The sequence below is a fragment of the Rhinatrema bivittatum genome, chromosome 5 (genome assembly GCF_901001135.1).
Source record: "Rhinatrema bivittatum chromosome 5, aRhiBiv1.1, whole genome shotgun sequence".
NCBI lineage: Eukaryota > Metazoa > Chordata > Amphibia > Gymnophiona > Rhinatrematidae > Rhinatrema > Rhinatrema bivittatum.
The window spans coordinates 325,596,701-325,603,050 of NC_042619.1; positions in this window are offsets into that span (position 1 = coordinate 325,596,701).

Genomic DNA, 6,350 nt, shown 5'->3' on the forward strand with positions numbered 1-6,350 from the left:
TTGTTGAGACAAGCAATGAGCAACTAAAGTTACCTCAATCTGCTGTCTTGTATTAGAGCTACGATGTTCTATCATCCTCGTTCTCAAAACTCTTTAGTTTTCCCAACATAAATTTATTTATTTATTTATTTATTTTTAATTTTTATATACCGATGTTCCTGTAAAGAATACATATCGCACCGGTTTACAAGGAACTGAACAGTCGCCTCCAGGGCGGAAATACATTAAAACAGTCGCCTCAAGGCAGAATACATTAACACAAGTATACAGGAAAACTATTAAAAGAGAACTTTCATAAACTCAATTAAATGTAACTGTGAACCATAAATCAGGAACCATAAATCAGGAACATATGTACAGAGGTAGGTATATCGTCTGTCGCTTCACCAGATTTTAGCTCTCAGGGAAAGCTTGAGTGAATAGCCAAGTCTTTAGCTTCTTTTTGAATGTCGGAAGGCATGGTTCTTGGCGGAGGTCCGGTGGGAGCAGGTTCCAAAGATGGGGACCTGCAGTGGACAGAGCTCGTTTCCTCAATGAGGTTTTTGTTGGCTGGGTGTGAAGCATGTTCTGGTATGCACTTCTGATCGGTCTATTGGAGACGTGTTGCTGTAGTTGGAAGGATAGGTTGAGGGGGGAGATGTTGTGAAGAGCCTTGTGAATCATCATGAGGGATTTAAATTGTATCCTAAATTTTATGGGCAGCCAGTGAAGATTTTGGAGGATAGGGGTGATGTGATCCCATTTTTTGGTGTTAGTGAGAATTCTGGCTGTCGCGTTCTAGACCATCTGAAGTGGTTTGATGGTGTTGGCTGGCAGGCCCAGGAGGAGTGAGTTGCAATAGTCCAGTTTAGGGAGGATGATAGATTGTAGTACCAAGCGGAAGTCTTGGAAGTGTAGAAGAGGTTTTAATTTTTTTAAGACTTGCAATTTGAAGAAGCAGTCTTTGGTAGTATTGTTTATGAACTTGGTGAAGTTGAGTTGGTTGTCCAGAAGTACACCAAGATCTCTTACTTGTGGTGTGTGGTCGATTGATGTGAAGGAGAGTTGGGTGGAACTAGTTGGGTTGAATAGAGAGCACTTGTCTGGAGCTATTATGAGGATTTCAGTTTTGCTAGTATTTAGCACGAGGTTGAGGCTTGTTAGCATGTTTTTGATTTCTGAAAGGCAGCTGTTCCAGTAAGACCACGTTTTGTGGAGGGATTCCATTATCGGGATGAGGATCTGAATGTCATCCGCGTAAAGGAAGTGTGTTAGCTTGAGGTTAGATAGTAGATGGCAGAGTGGAAGGAGATAAATATTGAATAAATATTGAATAAATAAGCAGACAAGTGTACCGTAAAATATAGACAACACCATTCGAAGCACAAGTGGTTTGAGAATTAAACCCCTGCTTCAAAATTTGAAGCAAAAGTATCACATCACCATCAAAGAATTCCTAATACACAGAACAACTCCCACAGGAGTGACGACCATATGTAACGCCCCAGCTTCCAGAGGCCCCGCACGGTTTGCAGTAGAGGAGGACCGGAAGCGCGCCGGGAATCTCAAATCCTTCCTTTGACTGAGTGAAGATTAATTTAACCGTGGTTTAAGAGGATTGATAAGTATAGTTTTCAGAAATTTTTGGACTTATAAAACTTTGGTAAAAGGTGAAATTAAGGGATATATTCTTTAGAGTTTGTGTGTGTCTGAAGTAATAAGCAAGCCAGAGATAGTTAATTCTAGTGTCTGTTTTTCCCACCCACTCAACCACTGATTTTTAGGCACAAGACACTTTCTCATTAAAAATCAATCAGGGTCTTATCTAAAACATAATATTGTACCAGCCCTTATTGAAAGTTTAATCATCCCCTTGTAGGACACTAGCTGATTAATTACTAAATTCACCTGTAAATTTAAAGTACTCTCATTCCAAATCCCTTAGTATCCTAAACTTAACTAGGAACTCAATAATACTAAGATGAAGGCAGCAGTCCAGCAGCAAGAGAGGGGTTTTCCAGTCTTTTGCATTGAGAGTTACATGTATGATTTTTTACCTGCCGGTGAGAGATTGTAGGTGTGCACTCGGTGCAAAGAGCTCCTGGCTCTCAGGGAACAAGCCTGATCTCTGAATGCTAGAGTAGCAGACTTGGAGGAGCTGAGGGAGACAGAGAGGTACATTGACGAGACCTTCAGGGACATAGTAGCCAAGTCCCAAATCCATTCTGGCAGCCCCAGTGCTGCCTTGGATCAGAAAGGTCTCCCAATAGGAGAACATCACCCTGGTGTAGCAGGAAGTGATCCTGTAGGAAGGACCTGCTCTCCAGGTGATGTATTGTCCTCTCGCACTGAGGACACATCTCCCAGGACTACTGCCCAGGAGGAAAGGGTTAGGCTGGCCATCATAGTTGGTAATTCGATTATTAGAAATGTAGATAGCAGGGTGGCTGGTGGACGTGAGGACCGCCTGGTAACTTGCCTGCCTGGTGCGAAGGTGGCAGACCTCACACTTCACCTAGATAGGATTATATGCCGTGCTGGGGAGGAGCCAGCTGTCATGGTACATGTGGGCACCAACGACATAGGAAAATGTGGGAGAGAGGTTCTGGAAACCAAATTTAGGATTTTAGGTAGGAAGCTGAAATCCAGAACCTCCAGGGTGGCATTCTCTGAAATGCTTCCTGTTCCACGTGCAGGTCCCCAGAGGCAGGCAGAGCTCCAGTGTTTCAATGCGTGGATGAGACGATGGTGCAGGGAAGAGGGATTCAGCTTTGTAAGGAACTGGGGAAACCTTTGGGGAAAGGGGAGACTTTTCCGAAAGGATGGGCTCCACCTTAACCAGAGTGGAACCAAGCTGCTGGCACTAACTTTCAAAAAGGAGATAGAGCAGCTTTTAAACTAGAACAAAGGGGAAAGCCGACAGTCACTCAGCAGTGCATGGTTCGGAGAAATGTATCCTTGAAGGATACTAATGAAACAGGAGAGTTAGGGCATGCCAACAGAGAGGTTCCATTAAAAGCAAACATAGTTCATATGCCTATATGTAAAAAATCACCAAAGCTAATGATTTCTGAATTATCCCAAACAACTGAAAAGCAGGTTGTTAAACAAGCAAAAACCACACTTTGAAATGTTTGTATGCCAATGCCAGAAGTCTAAGAAGTAAGATGGGAGAGTTAGAGTGTATAGCAGCAAATGATGAGATTGACATAATTGGCATCACAGAGACTTGGTGGAAGGAGGATAACCAATGGGACAGTGCTATATCAGGGTACAAATTATATCGCAATGATAGGGAGGATCAACTTGGTGGGGGTGTGGCACTTTATGTCCGGGAGTGTGTAGAGTCCAACAGGATATAGATCATACAAGAGAGTAAATGCTCAGTAGAATCTATATGAGTAGAAATCCCATGTGTGTTGAGTAAGAGTATAGTGATAGGAGTATACTACCGTACACCTGGACAAAATGGTCAGACAGATGATGAAATGCTAAGAGAAATCAGAGAAGCAAACCAATTTGGCAATGCAATAATAATGGGAGATTTCAATTACCCCAATATTGACTGGGTAAATATAACATCAGGACTTGCTAGAGACATAAAGTTCCTGGATGTAATAAATGATTGCTTCATGGAGCAAATGGTTCAGGAACCAACAAGAGAAGGAGCTATTTTAGATTTAATTCTTAGTGGAACGCAAGATTTGGTGAGAGAAGTAACGGTGGTGGGGCCACTTGGCAACAGTGATCATAACATGATCAAATTTAAACTAATAACTGGAAGGGGGACAATAAGTAAATCTGTAGCTCTAACACTAAATTTTAAAAAGGGAAACTTTGATAAAATGAGGAAAATAGAAAAAAACTGAAAGGTGCAGCTGCAAAGGTTAAAAGTGTTCAACAGGCTTGGACATTGTTTTAAAATACAATCCTAGAGGCGCAGTCCATATGTATTCCGTGCATTAAGAAAGGTGGAAGGAAGGCAAAACGATTACCGTCATGGTTAAAAGGTGAGGTGAAAGAGGCTATTTTAGCCAAAAAAACATCCTTCAAAAATTGGAAGAAGGATCCATCTGAAGAAAATAGGATAAAACATAAGCATTGTCAAGGTAAGTGTAAAACATTGATAAGACAGGCGAAGAGAGAATTTGAAATGAAGTTGGCCATAGAGGCAAAAACTCATAATAAAAACTTTTTAAAATATATCCAAAGCAAGAAACCTGTGAGGGAGTCGGTTGGACCATTAGATGACCGAGGGGGCTCTTAGGGAAGATAAGGCCATTGCAGAAGACTACATGAATTCTTTGCCTCCATGTTTACTAATAAGGATGTTGGGGAGATACCAGTTCCAGAGATGGTTTTCAGGGGTGATGAGTCAGACGAACTGAATGAAATCACTGTGAACCTGGAAGATGTAGTAGGCCGGATTGACAAACTATATTGGGACCCTTACTGTTCAATATATTTATAAATGATCTGGAAAGAAATACGACGAGTGAGATAATCAAATTTGCAGATGACACAAAATTGTTCAGAGTAGTTAAATCACAAGCAGATTGTGATAAATTGCAGGAAGACCTTGTGAGACTGGAAAATTGGGCATCCAAATGGCAGATGAAATTTAATGTGGATAAGTGCAAGGTGATGCATATAGGGAAAAATAACCCATGCTATAATTACACAATGTTGGGTTCCATATTAGGTGCTACAACCCAAGAAAGAGATCTAGGTGTCATAGTGGATAACACATTGAAATCGTCGGTTCAGTGTGCTGCGGCAGTCAAAAAAGCAAACAGAATGTTGGGAATTATTAGAAAAGGAATGATGAATAAAACGGAAAATGTCATAATGCCTCTGTATCGCTCCATGGTGAGACTGCACCTTGAATACTGTGTACAATTCTGGTCGCCGCATCTCAAAAAAGATATAATTGCGATGGAGAAGGTACAGAGAAGGGCTACCAAAATGATAAGGGGAATGGAACAACTCCCCTACTCCCCTATGAGGAAAGACTAAAGAGGTTAGGACTTTTCAGCTTGGAGAAGAGACGACTGAGGGGGGATATGATAGAGGTGTTTAAAATCATGAGAGGTCTAGAACGGGTAGATGTGAATCGGTTATTTACTCTTTTGGATAGTAGAAAGACTTGGGACACTCCATGAAGTTAGCATGGGGCACATTTAAAACTAATCGGAGAAAGTTCTTTTTTACTCAACGCACAATTAAACTCTGGAATTTGTTGCCAGAGAATGTGGTTCGTGCAGTTAGTATAGCTGTGTTTAAAAAAGGATTGGATAAGTTCTTGGAGGAGAAGTCCATTACCTGCTATTAAGTTCACTTAGAGAATAGCCACTGCCATTAGCAATGGTTACATGGAATAGACTTAGTTTTTGGGTACTTGCCAGGTTCTTATGGCCTGGATTGGCCACTGTTGGAAACAGGATGCTGGGCTTGATGGACCCTTGGTCTGACCCAGTATGGCATTTTCTTATGTTCTTATGTTCTTAACTAAAGAGTAGCAAATCACCTGGACCGGATGGTATGCATCCTAGGGTTCTGAAGGAACTCAAAGATGAAATTTCTGATCTATTAGTTAAAATTTGTAACCTATCATTAAAATCATCCATTGTACCTGAAGACTGGAGGGTGGCCAATGTAACCCCAATATTTAAAAAAGTCTCCAGGAGCTATCGAGGTAACTATGGACCAGTGAGCCTGACTTCAGTGCCAGGAAAAATTGTGGAAACTATTCTCAAGATCAAAATCGTAGAGCATATAGAAAGACATGATTTAATGGGACACAGTCAACATGGATTTACCCAAGGGAAGTCTTGCCTAACAAATCTGCTTCATTTTTTTGAAGGGGTTAATAAACATGTGGATAAAGGTGAACCGGTAGATGTAGTGTATTTGGATTTTCAGAAGGCATTTGACAAAGTCCCTCATGAGAGGCTTCTACGAAAACTAAAATGTCATGGGATAGGAGTCAATGTTCTTTCGTGGATTACAAACTGGATAAAAGACAGGAAACAGAGAGTATGATTAAATGGTCAATTTTCTCAGTGGAAAAGGGTAAACAGTGGAGTGCCTCAGGGATCTGTACTTGGACCGGTGCTTTTCAATATATATATAAATGATCTGGAAAGGAATACGACGAGTGAGGTTATCAAATTTGCGGATGATACAAAATTATCCAGAGTAGTTAAATCACAAGCAGACTGTGATACATTACAGGAGGACCTTGCAAGACTGGAAGATTGGACATTCAAATGGCAGATGAAATTTAATGTGGACAAGTGCAAGGTGTTGCATATAGGGAAAATAACCCTTGCTGTAGTTACACGATGTTAGCTACCACCCAGGAAAAAGAT